Source organism: Cupressus sempervirens, chromosome 10 (genome assembly GCF_028749045.1).
Source record: "Cupressus sempervirens isolate cs-2001-9-10 chromosome 10, ASM2874904v1, whole genome shotgun sequence".
Lineage (NCBI taxonomy): Eukaryota > Viridiplantae > Streptophyta > Pinopsida > Cupressales > Cupressaceae > Cupressus > Cupressus sempervirens.
Genome location: NC_143127.1, coordinates 553,288,928 through 553,312,659, shown reverse-complemented (window position 1 = coordinate 553,312,659; position 23,732 = coordinate 553,288,928). Strand labels below are relative to the sequence as shown.

Genomic DNA, 23,732 nt, shown 5'->3' with positions numbered 1-23,732 from the left:
TGCTGAGACCTAAAATAAACTATCTCTTTTTTGAGAGATCACTTTTTTTTGGATTTGGCACAATGATCTCGCTTGATGCTAGAACTCCCAATGTGCCTCAGTTCATAGGTGCACCACAACGCAACTTTGAAACTGTTGATCTTGGCATCAAATCGTCAGTTCCATTAGCTCCAAGTGGGCAGGTGAACCCTAGTGACACCCTTGTTCCAACCACAGAGACCATCCATCATCAAAAACCACCCTGTACCGAGGAGTCCCCAAGGTTCTCTAAGTGCATTTTGAGGTCGATCTTTCAAGGTCATAACTCGGAGCTCATGAGGGCTATTGATGAACTATGGAATGCTACAGGATGGTGATGTTGAGGCCTAAAATAACCTATCTCATTTTTGAGAGATCACATTCCATTTGGATTCGGCACAATGATCTTGCTCAATGCCAAAACTCGCAGTGTGCCTCAGTTCATAGGTGCACCACAACGTAACTTTGAAATTGTCGATCTTGGCATCAAATCGTCAGTACCATTAGCTCTGGGTGGGTGGGTGAACCCTATTCACACCCTTGTTCTAGCCATGGAGACCATCCATCATCCTCGGCCACTCTATACCGAGGAGTCTCCAAGGTGCTCTAAGTGCATTTTGAGGTCAATCTTTCGAGGGTCATAACTTGGAGCTTGTGAGCACTATTGACAAACTATCAAATGCTACAAGATGGTGATATTGAGACCTAATATAACCTATCTCATTTTTAAGAGATCACATTCTATTTGGATTCAACACAATGATCTCGCTCGATGCCAAAACTTGTAGTGTGCCTTAGTTCATAGGTGCACCACAATGCAACTTTGAAACTGCTGATCTTGACATCAAATCATCAGTGCCATTAGCTCTAGGTGGGTAGGTGAACCCTAGTGAAACCCTTGTTTTGGCCATGGAGGCCATCCATCGTCCATAGCCACCCTGTACTGAGGAGTCCCCAAGGTTCTCTAAGTGCATTTCGATGTCGATCTTTTAAGGGTCATAACATAGAGCTTGTGAGGGTTATCGATGAACTATTGAATGCTACAGGATGGTGATGCTGAGGCCTAAAATAACCTATCTTATTTTTGAGAGATCACATTCTTTTTGGATTCAGCACAATGATCTGGAACATTGAAGGAGGAGGCATACTCAATAGACAAATATGAGCTATCTTCTTTGCCAGATGTAAAGAAATATTCTCGATTCCATTTGAATAATAGTAGTTGAGACCACCTATACGAACATAACTATAAAGAATAAGGGAAACTTCATGATCTCAAACATTAAATGTTTACCTCAAAGAGTTAGATGGTTGCCCCATTTTCATGGCATGTATGGCTGAATCATTTGTACAATGGAAATCTCCCATCCATTTTCTAATGGACTCAGCAGTAACTTCGTCATTTGAAACAAACATCCAGACTGAATTTTCCCTCAACTGACTGGTTGAGAAGCCAAGGAATTCAAATCTTTTTTTTCCTATTGTAATGCCTTCCTTCAAAATTGACAATATTCTATCATATACTTGTGATCTTTGTGGTCTTGCATGAAAACCATATTCAATTTTTGTAGTCAAAGCAATTGAATGAAGCTTATTAAAGTCCTCCTCCACAAAAGAGACTTTGAGGAAATCATCAACATAATTTGAAAAATGCCTTGTCAATCGACTTGAAATATTCAAGTCGGGGCCTAAAAAGTAGACCCTAGTTGGAGTAACTAGGGTCCAATGGAATTTCAATGTGTCATTATGTCCAAAAATTGTCAAAGACTTCAACTAGTTTTGAATAGTTTGCAACTTATTTACTTGATTTTGAAGCCATGTTTCTGGGTCGAAACATGTCTACTTCAATTTATGCAGTTCTATTAAGGCTAGACATATGTGCAAAGCTTATTTCTACTCATTATTTAGCAAATAAAAAAAGTGACAATTTAGTGTTGGGCCACTGAGTATCCCATGATGAATAAGAGAGTTGATTTGAAACAATATCTCATAAAGTAGATTAACACCTTCTAGAACATTAATAGTTGGAACCATACATGGAAAGGGAGAAAATGAATTGCCATTTTCTAAAATAAGTTGCTCTGTCATTTCTCTATGTAGAGGAAAGCTTTCAATGATTTTAGTAAGCTCGATACCATCAGAAAGTTTCAGACAAAATGTATTTGACTATCCAATGCTATAGAATGCTAAGAAATATGTTGTCCTACACCAGATAATCTCAATGTCCTCTTTACAAAATTTGTAAGGATCCTGGTCAACTATCAAACATGATCTTTGCACTACAACCTTCTTAAAAATTCTTGGACCAAACTGCCATTGTGACAAAAAAAAAAAACATCACATGTTAAATTTATTAGCATTCTACTCCAAGTTTGCAAGTACCATAATATTTGTAATAAAAAGACAATTGCATGTGAAATGGGAGGTGAATTTAAAACCTTGCTTGGGCAGCAAAATTTGATATCCGTCAGAAATTGTATACCTTTTTTATAGTTTGTGATAACAACTACCTTTTCCTCATTTAACAAATGCTTAGTTATCAAAGGTGGGTGTGATAGAAAGTCAACATGTAAGTATGCTTAGAAAAGGGTTAAGTAGCAAACAATAAGTAAGAAGGCTTAGGTGTTTCTTCGAGAATCTAGCATCATGTGTTAGTATTTAATGTTACAAAAATTACTTATATGTCTTTTGTTCATATTATTATCTATATAAGTCACACATCTTTTTTATGTTATTGCAGTTTACGTTTAAAAGACAAAATATATGTTAACAACATTTGGTTAGCTCAACCACTCAGAATAAGACTTTTCCAGTGCTAGAGATGTTGAGAATAAATATTGAATTCATATGATATTAATTTTAAAATGGGCTAGTGAACTGACTAATTTTGATCTTGAAAATTTTATGGTTAAATAGGTTTTGAGTTAGAGTAGTGCAAGGATGGATATTTTTAAGAAGTTTTGTCACCTATATCAGCATTGCCAGAATGCAATAAGTGCTAAATAGACCATACATTCTTATAAGTCATAAATATGTACAAATCATTACTCATATAATATGAATCAATAATAAAAATTTGAACTGTAATATACCATTTATTAATAATGAACATGTTAAAACTAGAATTTAAAATTGATGATTGAAAAACTAAATGATACTAAAGCATTAATTAAGGCACTAGTTCACAGAGAAATCTCCAATTGTTAGAAGACATTTTCCTGCTATCAAATTCAACATCATCCTAGGTCAACATAGCTTTGAGTCATGTAAACACAAGGCTTGACCATGCCATAGCTTAAGCAATGAAAAAATGATAATGCATTCAATGGTGAAGGTTTAAGGTGGTATGCTACAATAGCTTGGAAATCTTAGTTCCTTCACTAGAGCCTTCCTTCACAATTTTATCATACTCAAATTTTATAAGCAAGTTTGTGGTAAAATCAAAATTAAAGAGGACATGTCTAAATGTTTTAGCAGTGACATTAGAGTCAAATAGTGGTGTGTTCTATATTCTACATTATTTGAGTTATATATTGACAAACTAGAAGAATGGGTAAATAAAATTATAGTTGAAGGTATTCAACTAGTCATGGTAAAGCAACTTTTGTATATAGCCAGCCTTATTCTTATTATGAAACCTTTTCATGGTTTGAAAGAACATTTGAAGGCTTTAGAGCTCTTTTGCCACAAAGTTGGGAAGTAACTGAAAACTAGCAAGATCAAATTAATAATGTTTTTCTTTAAAATGAAGAAGCAACATGTTAGCTTTATCCTTAGGGAAAGATTTTTGAAGAGAGTTTCAGAATAAAATTACCTATGAGTTGGTTCCACAATAAGCTCCCTTAAGACACATGTAGAACAAAAAGGATTCAAAGAGGATGGGCAGCTTCTTAGCTGCTTCAAAACAAGTGTAGGAAACCAAAGCTGTGGGATTGGAAAACCCTCTTTTCTTTGTTGGCCGTGCCAGTTGTCCTCTACAATTGTGAGATTGGGGGGAGTAGTATGTCAAACCTTAACTAGAGACAGCTAGAAAAAATCAAAGAACATTTAATCATCAATAATCTTAAATTTAAATCCATAATTCTCTATGAGATCCTTTTGAATGAAGCAAAGATGTTTCCAATGGAAGCATCAGTTATAATCTATTTGCTAAGCTATTTAAAAAAATCTAAAACATGAAGAAAAAAAAATCACTGACCCAAAATTATTGTTCAAAGGAATTAGGACTATTGAAAGAAGAATTGGATGAAGCAAAAGAAGTGGATGAGAAAATGGGACATTAATGGGCAGGAATGTCTTAATATCAATGAAGAGACATAAAAAAAAATTGTAGAAGATAAATTCAAGACTTCCATGTTAGAAAAACAAATAGGTCAGAAAATCACACTATATCAAAAAGTTCAACTCCATATGGGAACATAATGAAAAGGCTTATTTAAAGGCTAAAATTGAGTCAAAGGCTAGAATTTTAGTTGTTTAGTTGAGGATTGGGTCTCACCATCTTAGATGTGACACAAACAGATGTCTGGTCACCAAGAGGAAAGAGAAAATTTTGCATTTCTTACAACAAAGGAATGGTTGAAACTGAACAACATTTCATACTAGATTGTACATCACATAAAGATATTTGTACTCAACTTGGAAACATCTTGCAATTGAACTATCTAAAAGAGATATTAAAATGAGGGGACTTCACTATTTGAAAAATATATTAAACCCACGGGGCCTCATTATATAATAGATTTTATAATTAAGATATAATAGAAAACATATAATTAAAAGAAACATATTTCCGTATACAAACTGAAAACCCAATCCTTTACGACCACTGATTATTCTTTTCTAGATTTTAGTTACTAGGTAGAGAGAACACAAAATTCATTTTAACATTACTAAACTCACATTACCTCAAAATGGTAGCACATATCCATAAATTCAAGCATTGGAAAGCATATTTTGCTGATGAAATATCTCCAAATCATGAGCTAAACGTGGGGTTGGATCGAATGGACAATGAATACATGTTGCACCTCTTGAATGGATGTCTGGTTTTCTATATTTGTAATTCGTTCATCAATTAGACTAGCATATCCATAGAAAAAGTACTCAAATATATATCAAAATACATAGATCCATATAAAATGTGGTTGATTATGCCATCAAAATGTGTATAATATCAATGTTTTTGTATACAATGTGGCATATGCCATCTCTAAATGTCTCATGATGCATCCTACGACAACTATACTATCCTAGGGTGCTAGTGGATGATCAAAATGTAGCCTCTTCACTGCACTAGGTGGATCAAATGCCTCCTACATAAACAAAAATGGAAAACCCAAAGTTAGACTACAAAATTTATATGATTCTTTGTATCTAACATTGAATTACTCAAATGCATAATGATCCTTTTTGTAATGAAGATTTATACTATCAAAATTTCATAATAAATACCTCTCTCATTGACCTCCTGTACCGGTTAGGAGTCCTCTCATATGCCCTTGGCAATGCTTCTACCTCTCTGATTGTGGGCTGTATATGTTCAAATATGTTTGTCAAATGAATCTACAATTTAAAATATAACATTATAATTCATAGCATGCTAAATTTATAACATATTTAATCATGAATTCAAACTACAACTTACCATTGTAGGCTCCTCCTTAGGAGAGAGTGGTCACATCATCAAATCTACATAACTCTCCTGTCGGACCTCATGTGCACTAGGAGTCTCCTATGAGATACAAAATAGTAGTTGTTAATATCATGGAAATCAGTTTTGAATTTATTTATGAAGATAAGGATAATAAAAAATAAATGATATGTATACATACAATGGGGCTCTCAGTTTGAATGGAAATCCCTGATGGTCTACGACATGGAATCTGTACATGCTCATCACTAGTAGCCACACCCTATATACAATAAATAATGTAATTAAATGGGATTAACACAAAAATTTTACAAGAATGAATTGATATTTAATCAAATAGAAAGCACCTAATTACCTTTCCTTTGTCAATGTGTGCTGGCTCACCCCTCGCACTTTGTCCCCCCAGGACAGGTGGTACCTGCAAGATAAAAGAAAGTTTAGTAACCATACATGCTACAATATCAAATAGAAAAAAAAATGTGAACACAACATAATGTACCATAGATGTCTCAAGGCCAAATGAAATGGCCGAGAGCATGGCATCATCAATTTGTCTGAGCTCCTCCTCGATCATCAACTAAACATGAATGAAGATCACATACATATAAAAGTCAATATGGCTTAAAAATTAAAATTACTCTATTATAAAAATTAACCTTAAATCACATATGTCATAACAAAAAAATTTATACACGTACCGACACTAAAGGAGTCCATGCCTCTACATTCCCCTCCTCTCCTGCATCAAGGTCTGTAGCCTCTACGCATGTACCTATTGTATCCTCATCTAATACAAAATGATACTTAGGAAGATCACCTATGGGACCTAGGAAAATATTCTTGCACGTAATGCAAGTGTGAGGCACACAAACGTGTGATGAGCTAGCCGATGATGAACTGGCACCAACATCATCAACATGAGGAGGTAGGAGTGACCTAGCCTGAGATATCATTAGGCTACTCAGCCTATGAATGGATCTGATGGTCTGAGAGCTAGCTTCTGTCATAATATTTGGATGCTACACTGGAGGAGGAGAGGAGATATTAGTGGGGGGGACAAAAGTGCCAGCTTTCTTTCACTGGGAAGAGGGTCTATCCTGAGGAGCTCCTAGTCCTAAGCACATGCTGGGCTTCATGCTCCAATAGTTCACTTTAAGTTTCAACACAAATTCTGCATATAATTTTCTAAAGAAATAAAATGGTATGTCTAAATTGCCATGTGGAGGGATATCAAAGACCATCCACCAATGATCCCAAAAGTTTGCATGTATGGCATCATTTGTGCACCATTTAATGGATAGTTTGGATTTTTTTAGGTCGATTAGTAAACCCATTTTCAAGTTCGCAAAAAGGCTAGCCAAATCACCTTTGGTTATGTTGAGGGCCGCAACTCATCATAGTCCGAACCATCATCAAACATCTCGTGCATTTCATCATGCCAATGAAGAGTGACATTTTGTTGGTTCATAAGGGTTTCAATGTTATCCACTATGGTGTTTAACGTGGATAACATAGGAGCCAATGCGGGTACATTATTATATGTTCTATGCAAACCTCTCAACTCGATGAGATTTTCATTTATCAAATCTTCGATTCAAGGAGGGTTTTGAGGGGGTAGAGGATCATTTGGTGGATAGTTTTGTGGGGGTACTGGATCATTTGGTGGGGGGTTACGAGGAATATTATTCCTTGCCTCAGTGTCATCATTCTGATCAACCATTCCTATTGAATTGCAAAACGTAATATATATTTTTAAAAAACTTAAATTTTAACCATTTTTTTTAAAAAAACCCTAGATTCAACTAAAAAAATAAAATCATGCTAAAATATATTGAATTTAGGTTTCAAAAGAGTTGGGAAAAAAAAAATGCCTTAGTATTTGATATCCGATATTCAACCGTATATCCAATCGCCCTAGCAAAAAACTAGCCCCAAAAAACATAATAATGGGCTCGCGAGTCTGTGTTTTTTATTTTATGTTGTGCACAAGTATCATATATCTGATTCAATATCGGATATCTAATATAATATTGGATATCTGATATATTATATATTAATTATAACATATAATATCTTATGTTTTTATTATTATATGATATTTTATATATAATATATTACATTATATTATATTTTATATATATTATATTACATTACTATATATTATAATATAAAATATTATATTATATTATTATAATTTATAATATATTATACATTTTTATTATATATTATATTATAATATATTACTTTATTATTATTATATTTTATATTATATTTTTTAATAATATATATTAAATATATTATATTACATTACTATATATTATAATATAGAATATTATATTATATTATTATAATATAATAATAATATTATATTATATAATATTAAATAATATATTATACTATTATAATATAATATTTTTATATTATTATAATATTATAATAATAATATCATATTATATTATAATAATTATAATTATGGTATTGTTATAGTATGCTGATTATCGGATATCCGATAAGGCTCAGCCTTACCTTCCAGGTTTGGTACTTGGATAGGTGGAAAAAAGTTAGAGCAGATTTTGAAGCACTTTTGGACGTCTTCAAACTCTATTTTATCCACATCGCCACTTTTTGGCACACCATGATCCTGCACATACCCAATAGTTACATGTAAATACAACCAATACCAAAAAATAGTGGATCGCATAAAAGAGAACACAAGACACCAAGATTTAATGTGGTTCACCCAATCCTTGGGCTACGTCCACTAACAACAATTCCAATATTATTATTATCTAGTGATTACAACCTAATTACAATCTTTAATCCCTTATATCTCAATACCACTAAAAAAATCAATTTTTGCATCACACATTATGAAAATCCCTAATCCTAGGCATTTTTATACAAGCTTTTTACTACTTACAAAATTAGGGCTAGAATAATAGAAAAATAGTAGCTGACACTTTTTACAATATAAGGGCATTTTTGGCCCCTAAAAAGCCTCGTGGGGGCATTGCCCCTCGACCCCACCCTATACTACAACAGGAAGTGCACTTGTAGTGTTGCCCCAGGACCCTGTAGGGACATTACCCCTTGACCCCGTCTTGTGGGTACTACCCCCAAACCCCTATAGAAATAATCTTGAGGGAAATCATGTCGAATAAACCTTTGAGTCTAATTAGGCTCAATATCACAACAACTATTGATTTGCAACTTGGTACATAGCATCTCCATTAATAGGCATACCTTCATAAACATATACAAAAGTTTTCTATTCCTCTAGTTCCTTCATAGGTTCAGCCTCATGTACCTCTGAATATTCATCAAATTTCACATTTGCACTTTCCACAACTTTGTTAGTGTTAGTATTGAAACACTTATAAGCTTTACTTCTTGTAGAATAGCCAAGGCATATGCCTTCTTCACTTTTAGAATCTAATTTACCATTCCTAAAGTCTTTAAGAATGTAGCACTTGCTTCCAAATAGCTTAAAATATTTTACATTGGGTGAGTATACATACCATAATTCAAAAGGTATTGAATGGTTACCTTTCTTGACTTTCACATAGTTTAAGGTATAGACAACTATACTTACAGCCTCTCTCTAGTATCTCAAAGCAATATTATTCTCCGTCATGAGTGTCCTAGCATAGTCCATTACAGATCTATTCCTCCTTTCAATGATGTAGCAAGGCTTCTTACATTTTCCTTTGTAATCATTGTTGTCCTCATCTCTTTTACTTCTGTATTTGTCTCTACTTTGATTGTTCTTCTTCTCTGGACATCTAGTAGCAATATCACCAACCTCATTGCAATTAAACACATGATAGGTAACTTACCTTTGAATTTCCTTTTCCTCTCTAAAATTATAATGAAATAACTTGCACAATAGAAGAAATAATATGAAATATTATATAAATACTTGATAATAACTGAAATTAATAGGCCACTTTGAGGGGGAAACGTCCAAATATCTTCAATGAGAACACACTTCCCAACATGATGTTGAAATAAGACTCACAACCTCCTATATATACCTAATTATGCTTAGGTTGAATAGACACAACCCTACATAAAACCTAAGCTGACTTACCTACCTAAATATTAATATAATAATGATAACATGACTTAATTAAGGATTAAGATAGCCACAAGTTAACTATTCATAACCTTGTATACACCAATATTAACTAGGGCATAGGATACCCCCTCTCTTGAAAGAAGCATTGTCCTTAATGCTAACCAAGTGTGGATTCTTTTGAATGAACTCCTCATTCTCCCATGTGGCCTCTTCAACTAGTAAGTTCTTCTATTGGATGAGATATTGAGTCAAGGTTTTGTGCCTCAGCTTCTTTGTACGTGTTTGAAGAACGCACTCTAGTTCCAAAATTATTCTTCCTTCTTCATCAAGTTTTGGTAGTACCTTTTGAGTAGGAATATTCTACCCAATTACCTTCTTCAAACAAGAAACATGAAAGACTGGATGTATCTTTGTTGTTGGTGGAAACTCAAGATTGTAGGCAACACTACCAATCTTCTTCATGATCTAGTATGGTCCATAATATCTTGGAGACAATTTTTTATTCTTTTGTTGTTGCTTCATTGAGATTTGTTTATAAGGCTGCAATCTCAAGAAGACCCAGTCGTCAACTTCAAAATTTCTTTCACTACAATGTTGGTTCGCTTGTTGTTTCATTCAATTTTGTGTCATAGCTAAATTCTCCTTGAGTACTAAAAGTACCTATTGTTGATGAAGCAAGTGGTCCTCTACTGCTTGAACTCTTGGTGACACCTTTAACGATGATGTGATGGAAGGAGGATAATATCCATAAAGTGCCTAGAGACATTTTTAAGGAGATATGAAAAGAAGCATTGTACCACCATTCTATAAGAGGTAGCCAATCTACCCATTGAGATTATTTTTCTTAAGTGAAAGAACATAGATATCCTTCCAAACGTTTATTAACATCCTTAGTTTGTCCATCTAATTGAGGATGGTATGAAGAACTATGAGCTAATTGAGTACCCAAACATGAGAATAAACCTTTCCAAAAGTGACTAATAAAGATAGGATCACAATCACTAACAATAACCTTAGGTGTACCATGTAGTTTTTGGATATTCTCCAAGAAAACTTTTTCTAGTATACTTATTGTAAAAGGATGTGATAATGCAATGAAATGTACACATTTATTGAGGCAATCAACTATTACAATGATGATATTATGACCTTTAGATTTGGGAAGCCCTGTAATGAAGTCAATGGATACCTCTATCAAACATTGGCTAGGAATAGATAAAGGTTGCAAGAGACCTAGTGTCTTAATTTTTTGCCCCTTATTTATTTGACAAACCAAACATTCAGCCACAAATTTTTGAACATCACCTTTTAGCCCTTCCCAAAAAAACTCTTGCTTGACCTAATGATATGTCTTCAAAAATCCTAAATGATCACCAATTGGGGACTCATGTATTTCTTTGAGAATCTTGTGTTTAAGAGTGGAATACTTGTAGAGATACAAGCACTCTCTATACCAAAGAATATCCCCATTTAAAAAAAACTTATCTAAACTACTAGGGTCACTTCTTATTTTTTGGATGAGATTACTTGTTGTAGCGTCATTTTTCCACTCTTCTTTGGCTTCTACCACCCAATTTTCTTGTAATATTGAAAGTGCACACAATAAGGCTTCATCTTTTTCATCCTTCCTAGAAAGTGCATCGGCCACAATATTTTCCTTCCCTTTCTTGTATACAATTTCAAAGTCATATCCCAACATCTTTGTGACCCATTTTTGTTGCCATTTTGATGATAGTCTTTGTTCCAAAAAATATTTTAGGCTATCATGATCTGTCTTAACCTTGAAGTGTCAAACCATCAAATAAGACCTCCATTTTTTAATTGTGTAAAGGATTTCTAGCATTTCATTCTTGTAAATAGGTTTGATTTTATTCTTACCTTTTAATTAACAACTCACAAAAGTAATTGGTCAACCTTGTTGCATGAGAACTACTCCTATTCCATTTCTAGAAGCATCACATTCCACAATGAATTCCTTGGTGAAGTCTGAAGTCGAAAGCACTAGAGTTGTACACATAGCCTTCTTCAATTGCTCAAATGATACATTAGAAAATTCATTCCAATGAAAAGAATCCTTCAATAAAGTGGTAAGGGGTGCTGCTATATGACCATAATTATTAACAAATCTTCTATAGTATCCTGTCAATCCCAAGAAACCCCTCAACTTCTTAATAGTTTTTGGAATAGGCCATTCCATGATAGCCTTAATTTTGTTAGGGTCCACTTTTACTCCTTCATGTGAAACTGTGTCTGAAATACTCCACCTCCTTAAAACAAAAAGCACACTTGGATGGCTTAGCATAGATTTGATGATCTTCGAGTAATTGTAATGCTTGATCTACATGTTGTAAATGTTCTTCCCAAGTCTTGCTATAAATTAATATATCATCAAAGAACACTAACACAAAATTTCTCAAGAACTTTTTAAAAATGGAATTCATCAAACTTTGGAATGTAGATGGTGCATTGGTAAGACTGAATGACATCACCAAAAATTCATAATGACCCTTATGAGTTCAAAATATCTTCTTCCTTAATCTGAATTCAGTGATAACCCAATCTAAGATCTAACTTGGTAAATGTATAGCTCTATTTAATTCATCTAGAAGATCATTGATGACTAGAATAGGAAACTTATCTTTAATGGTGTACTTTTTGAGCACTCTATAATCTAGACACATGCACCAAGTTTCATCCTTCTTACTCACCATCACAATAAGTGAGGAGTAAGCACTTTGGCTATGCTTGATAATTCTAGCCTCTAGCATTTCCTCAACAATTTTTTCTATCTCACTTTTTTGTATGTGTGGGTACCTATAAGCCTTGATATTTGGTAGCTAGATCCCTGGAACTAGTTGTATGGCATGGTCATGATCCCTCTTAGGAGGAAATCCTTTAGGCATATATCCAAGAATCATTGAGTGACAATCAATTATTACTTGTAAATATAGATGAGTAAGAGAATTAGATTAAGAGACTTCTAATGAACATAAATTGGCCACAAATCCATCTGCACCTTTCTTAAGAAGCTTTTCCATTTGATGAGGGCTTACCATTTGTGGGGATTTTTCCTTCAATCTCCTTAACTCCACTACCTTTCCTTTTGATTGAAATTGCATGAATAGTTCTTGGAAGTTCATCTCAATTGTTACCAACATAGTAAGCCATTTCACTCCCAAAACAATATTCATTACACCCATGGATATTGCATACATTGGGGTATCCAATTAATAATCTTCCATGGATAATTTAATGCTATGACACTTCCCTAAAAAACAATTGTGCTCCCATCTACATTCAAAACTTGAAACTCTAGGGCTGGATATATAAAACAATTTAGAAGAGTTTCCAACCTTTTGTTGATGAAATTATGAGTACTACCTAAGTTGATCAACACTATTACTTTTTGTTTCTTTAATAAACCCACTACCTTGAGAGTTTGTAGTGCACTAAAACTTGAAAGTGCATGACAAGAAATGATTGGTTGAGGATCATGTGATTCCTCACCTGACTCCCTATCCTCCTCTGATATGGGCTCATCCTCATCTTCCTCACTTGGATCTCCAATATAGAATTATTATTTTTTCACTACATTTATGTCCTCGACTATGTTTGCTGTCACAATTAAGACACAACCCTTTTTCTCTTTTCTCCTCAATTTGTTGTGGTGTCAACCTAGTAGGTTGAGGAAGAGAAGATGTTGAATATCCATTTTCTCTTATCACATTAGCCCCTTGCTTTCTAGGAATCAATAACTTCTCCTCTACACTATGTGCCAATATAAAGGACTCATTTACTAAGTTGGGACAAAACATGCATATCTCACGTTGAATGTGATCCTTGAGACCACCCAAGAATTTTGGAATTTTTAAATATAATCCTTAATTGATCCTATTTTTTGAAGCTTAGAAAGTTGGCTAAAGAAGTTTTCTGTCACACTATTGTTATATTGTGCTTCAAGGTCTTCTATAAAAATTGACCATGATACAATGAGACCCATTTTCCTCCCATGAGTACAAATCCAATGATACTAAATGGATTGTTCTAGGTCTAGATATAAGGAAACCATCATGACTTTTTGTCTATATGAGATTTGATGTACATCAAAAAATTCTCCATTTGATTTATCCATGTTAGAGGATCCTTGGCATCAAATTTGTGCATATCCTCCTTTGGAAAAAAAACTCTCAAATCCCATAGGATTAATAAAATTTGTGTCATTATTAGTCAACTTGAAGGTTTCACCTTGATTTCTTGAGAGCTCCTTCCGTGTTTCATTCATATAGGTGCTTAACATGCTTAGTATATCTGATATGTCTTCTTGTAGGTCACACATATCCCTCGTAATCTCTTCCTTGTACTAACTAAGTTCCTCATTGGAATTACTATCCTCTGTTGCTTCCCAATCTTGATTAGAGGATTTCCCTAGCATGGTAGCATTCTTTTTGCCTCTTTTCGAAGGCCCCATCATGATGGAAACCAATATTTTTGAAATAAATCACACAAATGAAATGTAAATTCTCTAATTTATTTATTTTTTATTGTAACTTACTAGGGCCAAGATACCCTTACTCGAAAAACAAATCCCAAAAAAATTAGTAAATTTGCTATCTTGAGAGAGAATTTTCCTAATTTTGCAATATCTTTCTTATTCTTTTTTTCAATTTCTCCAAGATTTTAAATTTAGGCTCCTCTAATACAAGTTATACCTCAATTCAACAGGATATGAGAGATATGAAGATCTTAATAAATTGTGTAGAAATCTACAATAATTTTCTCAACTTTGCTCCAATTCCTCTAAATTTTGGACTATAGCTTCTTTAATATGGTCTTCAAAAACCATTTAAAAATATTTGAAAAATTCACTAAAATCTGAAAGTTATGCTCTTCCCAAAATCACACCAATGTTGAGAAATAATCTTGCCTCTATGGTGCCAAGATCCTACTCTGATACCACTTGTAATGAAATAACTTGCACAATAGAAGAAATAATATGAAATATCATATAAATACTTGATAATAACTAAGAGTAATAGGCCACTTTGAGGGGGAAACCTCCAAATATCTCCAATTAGAACACACTTCACATTATGATGTTGAAATAAGACTCACAACCTCCTATATATACCTAATTATGCTTAGGTTGAATAGACACAACCCTACATAACACCTAGGCCAACCTACCTACCTAAATAATAATATAATAATGATAACATGACTTAATTAAGGATTAAGATAGCCACAAGTTGACTATTCATAACCCTATCTACACCATTATTAAGGGTATAGTAGAAATCTCCTTTCTAACAGTGCTTTAAGTTGTTCTACATCCTTCTCATCTGTGTTACTATCACTAGAAACATATTTGACCTTTTTATTCTTCTCTTTAGGCTCCTTTAATGGTAGCTTAGCTTTGAAAGAAGATTCAACATTGTCAAGTTTGAAATTATCAAAATTAGAGAGCTTAAAGGAAGTGAGCCTACCTACAAAACCTTCTAGAGTTAGATTAGAACCTGGTATACATCTTAATTCTTGTATGGCAAAAACTATAATAGCATAGATGAGAAACAATGTTCTCAATACTTTTCTTAATATGGTATCATCTTGTATGCTACCAATATTTCCTCTTATAGCATTAACATCTTTTATTCTAGAGAAATATTGAGCAACATTCTCATCTTCTTCCATTCTCATATCATCAAACTTACCTTTATGACTTTAAAATTTGGCTCTTAGAACATTTGTGTCTCCTCCATAAATGGTGTGAAGAGAACCCAACATCTTCTTTGCAGAATCACAAACCTTGATGCTATCAAACTTAGAATAACTTAGGGTAGATGCAATCTCCAAAATTGCTTGATTTTCTTCTTTCTTCTTTTTTAGATCATCAACACATAGGGCTCTGGTAGGATATAAATGCTCAGCAATAATGGTAGATTATGCATGATCACCAAGACCTCCTAGGTGTAGCTTCATTAGACTTTTCCATGCAGGGAAGTTGTTCTTGTTGAGATTGCTCACTTCTCTTTTTGAAATATTGATCTTTTTCCTTGTAGCATCTTCAAACTAGTCCTCTTAAGCAGATGGCTCTGATACCAATTACTGAAATTCTTTAGAATAACTGAGAGGAGAAGGGGGGTGAATCAATTATCTAAGGTATAGATTTAAAAATAAAACTTTTCAATGCTTAGTAGACCCATATCCATAAAACCTTATTATGCATGCATCCATTAGATCATATAATACTTAAACTTTGTAGGTTACTATCCTAGATCAAAACAACTTTGCAAAAATGTAGACATGAAACATAACAGATTCAATAACAAATTTGACACAAGGATTTTATGTCGAAACCCAATTTGGAAAAAACTAGCAATAACATGCTACAAATTCTCACTCTTCTAAAGTAATAACTTATGAAAGGCCAATGTTGTTAAATGTTACAATACACACTATTAAATGTACCTTGATTAGAGGTTTTTAATTACTCTATTAGGAGTGAACCTTGTTAGAGGACTTTAGATCATTCACTTGGAATATCATTTGATTAAAGGATTTACAAATGACTATTAGGTCAACCTTAATCCAAAGGATTTACCCTAGACTAATACAATAATAAGAAAGTAATAATAAGGCTTGATTTGACAACACATTACAACTCACTTGCAGATTATAGATCTCTATTTCAGCCCTCCATTTTGTTTGGCTTTCATACACTTCAGCTCTAATAGCTTGTTCATCCTTCAAGCATTCATACTCTTAAGCCTTCTTGCTTTGCATGCCATTTGAAACCTCTTTTGTTCGTCCACTAAATGAAGCAATACCCTAGACTCTTTGTCTTCCTTAGGTTCTCACGCATGAGAACCTTTTCTTCTTACCCTCTCTATAAATATATATTTAAGATATTTTTTCATTTAACTTTAATTTTGCATTTTAGGGTTAGGTAGGATTAGGTAGGATACAATGAATCTAGCCACTTTTTATTGAGTTCCTCTAGAAACATATTCCTCAATCTTTCTTGAATTCACCACAAAATGGTTTACATTGAATTCTATACCACCTACTAATCATAGTTATCTCCCACATGCTTCACATAATTCAAGAAAATAAAATAGTCAGCTCACATTTTTCAAATCTATGATTTAACATGAATACTGGCAATTGACATCAATATGTTGTCATTCAACTTTGATATCATTCTTTCACTCATCTTCCACTAGTTTACTCAATAAACACTAAAGTTTATTGATGTTCTGCATCAACTAAATTTTTTTCAACTTATACTATGTTCACTCAACATATACTAAATCTTCACTTTTCCTAGCTTCAACTAATTTTTTTCTCAACTTGCACTAACTTTTCTCGATGCCTACTGTGCACTCAATCAAGTTTGGTAAACACAATTCTTCATACTTGTTCTTCTAGACTTAATCAATATATCCAACCCTTTCAACCTTAAGTAGATAAATAATACACTATATCATCACTATCTTAATTGATCTCTATACTCCTTTTTCATACCATAACTCAACCTTTCCTCTAGGTGCTCTCGTTATCTCATTTGATCAAATCCTCTTCATAAATCAAACAAATGATAGTACTCACATCAACTAAGTAGTTACCTTAATAGAAAGTAACAATTTTAAAATCAATGACAAAATGTTGATTTTTCCACTACAGGTTCTTCACTTCAAAACATTCTCATATCAATAATTACCAGAAACCAGTTCTCAGGAACTCTATTTGTATATTGTCTTCTGTAAATCTTGAATAATTGTCATCAGTCTCCAACTTTTTGCATGCTCACTTAACCCTGGATTTGAGACACTTTGTAGAATATGTCCTCAACTTTTCTTAACCTCATCTTGAATCCTCAAACCATATGACCTCAAAAATTGTCTGCTACTTTGTTAGTATGTTGAAATCAATCACCAACATTACCATGAATACAATATATAATCACACTAGCAACTAGGATACTCCCCCATAGGAATATCATTAGTATTCATGCTAACATTGAGTTCTTTACAAATCTAGATATTTGAGAAACAAAATGCATAATAATATTAAAATTCAAGTATTGTTCAAACTTGCAAATGGAGATGCTTGCATGAAGAAGGTATTTTTCTTTGTAATCAAATATAAAATACATGCAGCCAATTCCCAACTTGTTGTCCTTGATTTGAGGAGTTTAAAAAGAGGGTTTTGATTGTGAAATAAAATCTCTTCAATGGGTGGTTTCCTATTACAACTCAAAATTGTGGTTTAGGATACTCATAAAAATTCAATTAATGGGTTTTTTTTCCTAACTTCTGACCCCAAAAATGGTCTTTGGAATGAAGAATATAGTCACATTAATGATATTTTTGCACTTCCAACTCAAAAAATTTAATTTTTTTATTTTCAAGCCCCAAATCCAATGTTGTTTTCTATTTGAATCCCAAAACATGTTTCTAGATGTAAAATATAGGAAGCATATCAATTGTTTTTTCTTCTAAATGGGCTTTGCATTATCATTTATAGTGAGATACAAACATGTTTTTCCCTCCCATCTCAAAATGGGTTTCACAAACTCAAAAAATGCATGTAATGTCCAAAATTTTTACCTACATCTCCAATAACCAATATTTAGAGAAGGGATTAAATAGAAAAAAGAATAAACTTTTTTTTTCCAAGCAAAAAAATGAGCTTTAGATTCCAACCACATGCAAGACAAGTGGCATTTTAGCACAAAATTATCATTGAAAAGCTTGAGAGAAGTGCTTGCATGTATTAGAAAGCACATTTTCCCTTATAATATCATATACAACTATTAAATAAGAATTTTCATACATTGAAGCAACTTTTATCCTTATTGTATATGTTACTTTTAGCTATAATTCCCTATAAGGATTTTAAATATGCATTTGTGTGTGACACATGACATTTACTTGATCACAATTGGCCCATATGGGCTTTAGAAAAGGAAGTAAATATTGAAAACCCTTTTATTTTTCCCTTTATATGCAAAAATGAGGTTTTAATAAGTCATTGCATATTTAAAACTTTTAATGGTTTTCCATTGTAAACCCATGGTGGGCTTTTCAAATAGATTTGCAAGTCATTAAGTTGTATTTTAGAAGTAATAGAAAAATAATTAATATGTAATGTATATTAAAATCATCACTTATACATGCACATAGGTTCATATGTTGAAATTTACATGTATTTCCAATTTTAATGAAGAGATATACTAGGAGACTTAAAAAGTCCACTTTTACATTAAAAACTTATTAAATAATCATCTAAACCTCACATATCTTTAATTGAATTTTTAAATTGGAGTTTTAAATTCACCTTATAGGTAAATGAAAATTCTCATGTGATGTAATTGCTAATAAAAACTCCACTAAGAGAGATTTAAATTAAAGAACGAAGATATGTAGTCAGGTCAGAAAATCTCACGTGTAGAATGCTTAACTCAATAATTACTTTTGATAAGTCAAAAAATCCTACCTGCAAAATCCTTAACTCCTTGATAACTTTTGATAGAAAACTCTAAATTAGGCCTAATATAGCTCAAAATAATTGGAATTAAACATGCTATCAATCTGGGGAAAAAAGAAAACTAAAAACTAAAAACCAAACTGAGAAAATGCTATTAAAAACTCAAAGGTTGCCAAGAAAGAATAACTTGTATGTCATGAAAGATGATGATAAGATTGACAAAAAACCTTCTAAAATGATGCACAAAAATCATAAAACATAGTACAATTCAAGGATGATAATTTTCCTTCTTAACACATCACTTAGGACACCAAAAAATCGTATGATATACCTACAAATACATATGAAAATTACCTAGTTTTATCTAAATTTTGTGATGTCAAAATTGGGGGAAAAAGTTGGTTTAAATTGGGAAACGTAACATGCTTGTTCTTATAAATAATGAGGAATTTAGAATCCATACCTCTAAGTTCCTTCATCTACCCCATTGGACTATAGATTCAGGCAACCAAAAACAAAAAGACTCAAAAGATCCTAAAAATCTAAAAAGCCTTAGAAATTATGTACTTGGGTACTTATCTGAAGTTTATTTACATTAATGCTTTAGATATGCATTATATGGATTTTCAAAAGGATTTTTGTTATGGTAAAGCCAATAAGAAGCCATTTTCTCCTACTACTTGGTGGATTGTAAAAGGACCTCACCTAAGAGAACCAAATATGTCATTCATTCTATCCTAGATTAGGACATGATCACTGCAATCACCTAAAAATTATCATCTAGACTATTAATCCCCCTTCTCATAATTTTGGCTCACTTATTTAATCATTTTCCTAGGCCAAATTTCTAAAAATCAATTTATTTGATTTTAACCTATAGTTTGAATATAATATCCTAACTCCATTTTTTATTAAAAGAAAATTTCCCCTTTTAATTAAGTAAAAGACCCCATTCTTCTAACCTACTCAATGTACACACAAAGTCTTTTTCCTATTTAAAAATTAAAAAAAAATGCTTTTTTTCTCACATGAAAAGTTAACTTCTTTTTATTGGTTGAATTTCTCTTACACATGGATCAAGATAAAATTCAACTCCCATGCTCGATCACTCATTTGTTGATCTTGATCTCAACCATTCGTACATCTTTAAAAGGGAGAGATCTCTCCTTCTCTAAGGATCCCATTTTTGAGCTAATGTTATGTTGTAGGTTTCTTGACTAGTTTCTTGGAGCACTTGAGGAGAACTTCTATTCTTCTTACCTTATTCTTGCATCCTTCATCTTAGCACTAGATTTATTTAGAATAGCTTGGTTTCCTTTGTTATAACATAGCTCACATAGCCTAATAGCAATCATTGTAACTCATTCATCTTGTTTAGCTTAGTTGCATTCTTGCATTCCATCATAGCATACTTCATCCTTGCATTGCATGTTTGAGATCTCTCTTGGACATTTGCACTCTTTCTCTTGTCTATGGAATCTCCCATTGTATGCTTTACTAAAAAGGGTTGTGTCTCTAAGGCTTAATTGAGAAATCTTCATATGCACAATCACAAACCTTTGCATTCCATGGATAGGGAGCTCTAAGCCAACATTCAAGTGTTCCAATATATGGGATACCTTGGATAGAAGGGTTTAGAGAATTGAACTTTCTTAGTGTACATTTTTGGCACTCACTCTAGGGCTAGGCATCCTGATTTTGCCTCTCAATCTAAACTTTTATGTTGCATTTTTTGCTTTCTATTCTATCTTTTTTCTTTGCAGTCACAATTATCATGTGATACTTAATCACTATCATACAATAGTTCTCAGTAATGATGTGCAATACTTTTCCAGTAAAAGTATCATACACTTATACAAAACTCTATCACACCAATATATAATTTTTTATCATGCTGATATAGGGAGATATATCACACATCATAGAAGTATTGCACCCCTATATTGAAAAGTATTATATGATAATTTGTCATCAAAAAACTATCACTTAGCCTAGACCTTGTTGTTTGAGTTCTTTAGTCAATTTATGGTCTTTGGCATTCTGTTCTTTGGGATTAACCCCTTGTTGTACTAACATTTTTGCTTCTAGGGTTGCTCTAAACACTTGCAAAATTTCTCTAAAAAGAATGCATGTCAAATATTCAAATGCAAAAAGGCGACTAATGGTTGTTTTCAAGACTACCTAAAAGCATAAAAAGAAAATAAACAAGTGTACATATATTTATTTTTGTGTGCAGAATTCTACTAGTTGTTCATTTTTAGGCACATAAAACTTGCAAATAGAGTTATTTGGCGGTATGGATGTATGCAGCTCACCCTTGTGGTGAATCAGATATCTTGATCCACCCTTATATTTTGAAAGTAAGTGGGATAATTTATATTCCTAGTATGTTTAGGGGAAACAATTGGAATAGGAGAGTATGATCTTCACCCTTGCAATGAATTAGAAATTATGTAGTTTAGAATCCTTTAGAGGGCTTGATCTTGAGAAATCAAGAGGAATAACCCAAGTGGGGACAAGAGAACCCAACTATTCCAACCCACTATAAACTCAAGGCTATTGAGGACAAAAAACCTTGGTAGATTAAGTGCTTGTCTTTGTTTAGTATGAGTACTTGTGGGATTAGAACCATGAGGAAAATTCTAGGCAAGAATGCTTAAGCTACTTTTATTGCCATGAGGTCCATTACTTGCTGCAAGGTAAGGTGTCTTGTATTTGGGAGAAAAGGAAGTGTTATGAATGGAAGCCCTATCTAAACACCCTAGGTTAGAAGTGACCTCATTTTTCCACTCAACTTCTTGGTGCAAGGACTGATCCTAGTGGATTACCTAGATCACCCCAAGATCATACACTCACCATCTGTGTCCCCTTGGTTATGCTAATAACATCTCCATGAAAATTCCAATATCTCCTATGGGTAACCACTTGGTGTGAGGCAAATGGGCATCAAGCGTGCAGCAATTTGTTAAGTGATGAATTGTGAACTTAGGTAGCATTGCTTGGCATGTTTCTTTGAATGTAAAAAAAACTATGTAAACATTCTTGAACATCAAATAATGTTGTAGTATTCATAGAAATTTTCTTTGATAACCTAATTGCATGTTGGAAAGGTTACTTTTTCCCTTGTCTAACTATTTGAGACATGTGAATTACCCTTACTATTTTCATAATATATTATTTTCTATTGTGAATTGAGGTCCTATGCTATCTATAGTACATTCGAGTCTAAAAAATTCATGAAATATACTCAAAATGTAGAATTTTGAGGTCTTAAACTACACTTTTCATAGTTCATTGACTCTTTATCACTTGGCCTTTTGAGAAATATCATGCAACATTTCATACCTAAACAAGTATCATTTGCTTGTTGTAAAATCTACCACTTGTTATAATTTGTAAAGTCTATCACCTCGTTTGAGAGAAAATATCATATAAGAGAAAAGTATCACCCAACTGCTATGAACTCTATCATACAATATAATGTGTCAACCAAATATCACCTACTTCTCTGAAGAATATTACCCAATCTTTGGTGCTTCCAAAATAGAGTCAAAATTGCATCACAATTGATTTAGGGGTTTTGTCACTTCAATCTACCTAAGTTTGATAAAGAATATCCATGTTAGGTATTGTTTTAAGTTGAAAAGATAGGTCTAGTTCATCAAATTTAAGCTAAAAATTTCACTAATGATCACTTGTAAAAAAATCCAATTACCTCTCTATGATAGCTACTTGCTATTGAGCTTGTTTCTCACTCTCTTGGCCCAAGTCATTAGTGCTATAAATTCATGAGTACTCTTGACAAGCCACTTACTTACTTTTATCTTTGACAAATGATCATATTTGAGCTTACAAGATTCAAATCTGAAAAAATAGACAGCCTACACCTAGGCCTAGCATAGGACTAGTAGGGATACTAGTCTAGACCCTATGATGTAGGTGTCACACATTTTCCATGAAGATCTCAAACATATGATTCAAATTTTTAATACATCCTATTTGGGTAGGATTTTTAAAGGTTTGACACCCAAAGAAGAGGAGACACACACATTGTTTGAATTTTTTTTTTGTGTGTTGAAGTATATGGATAATGAATGATATATGAAAGAAGAAGTAAGAGATTGAAAACAATAGAAGTGTTGAGAAAAATAAAAGCAAAAGGGAACAACAAGCCAATGCAGATTAGTGCACTATAGACAAGACAAAGCAAAGAAGGGATGTGGTGATAAAGAATCATCATAATGAATGCCAACATGATAAGGGAAGATCAAGATATTGTATTGATATAAATTGGAGATCTACAAGGAAAGGTGCTCCATATTGTTGTTGTAAATAAGTATTTACTATTTACACTTTACTTCAGTTTACTTAGTTTAATGCATTATTTTATTATTTATTTAGGTGAGACACTTAGGAGTTTGTGTACTCTCATGAGTTGTCATGTTGACAACACAGAAGTATGCAACTCTAATTTAGCACATGCTGTCTACAACACTA

The 23,732-nt window shown here is 32.9% G+C and overlaps 1 pseudogene; it reads right to left on the bottom strand.

The window, feature by feature from the left end:
• Positions 1-1,110: 1,110 nt before the first annotated feature.
• The window catches only part of LOC149535087 (RNA-dependent RNA polymerase 2-like), a 93,970-nt pseudogene continuing 71,348 nt past the window's right edge, over positions 1,111-23,732 (bottom strand).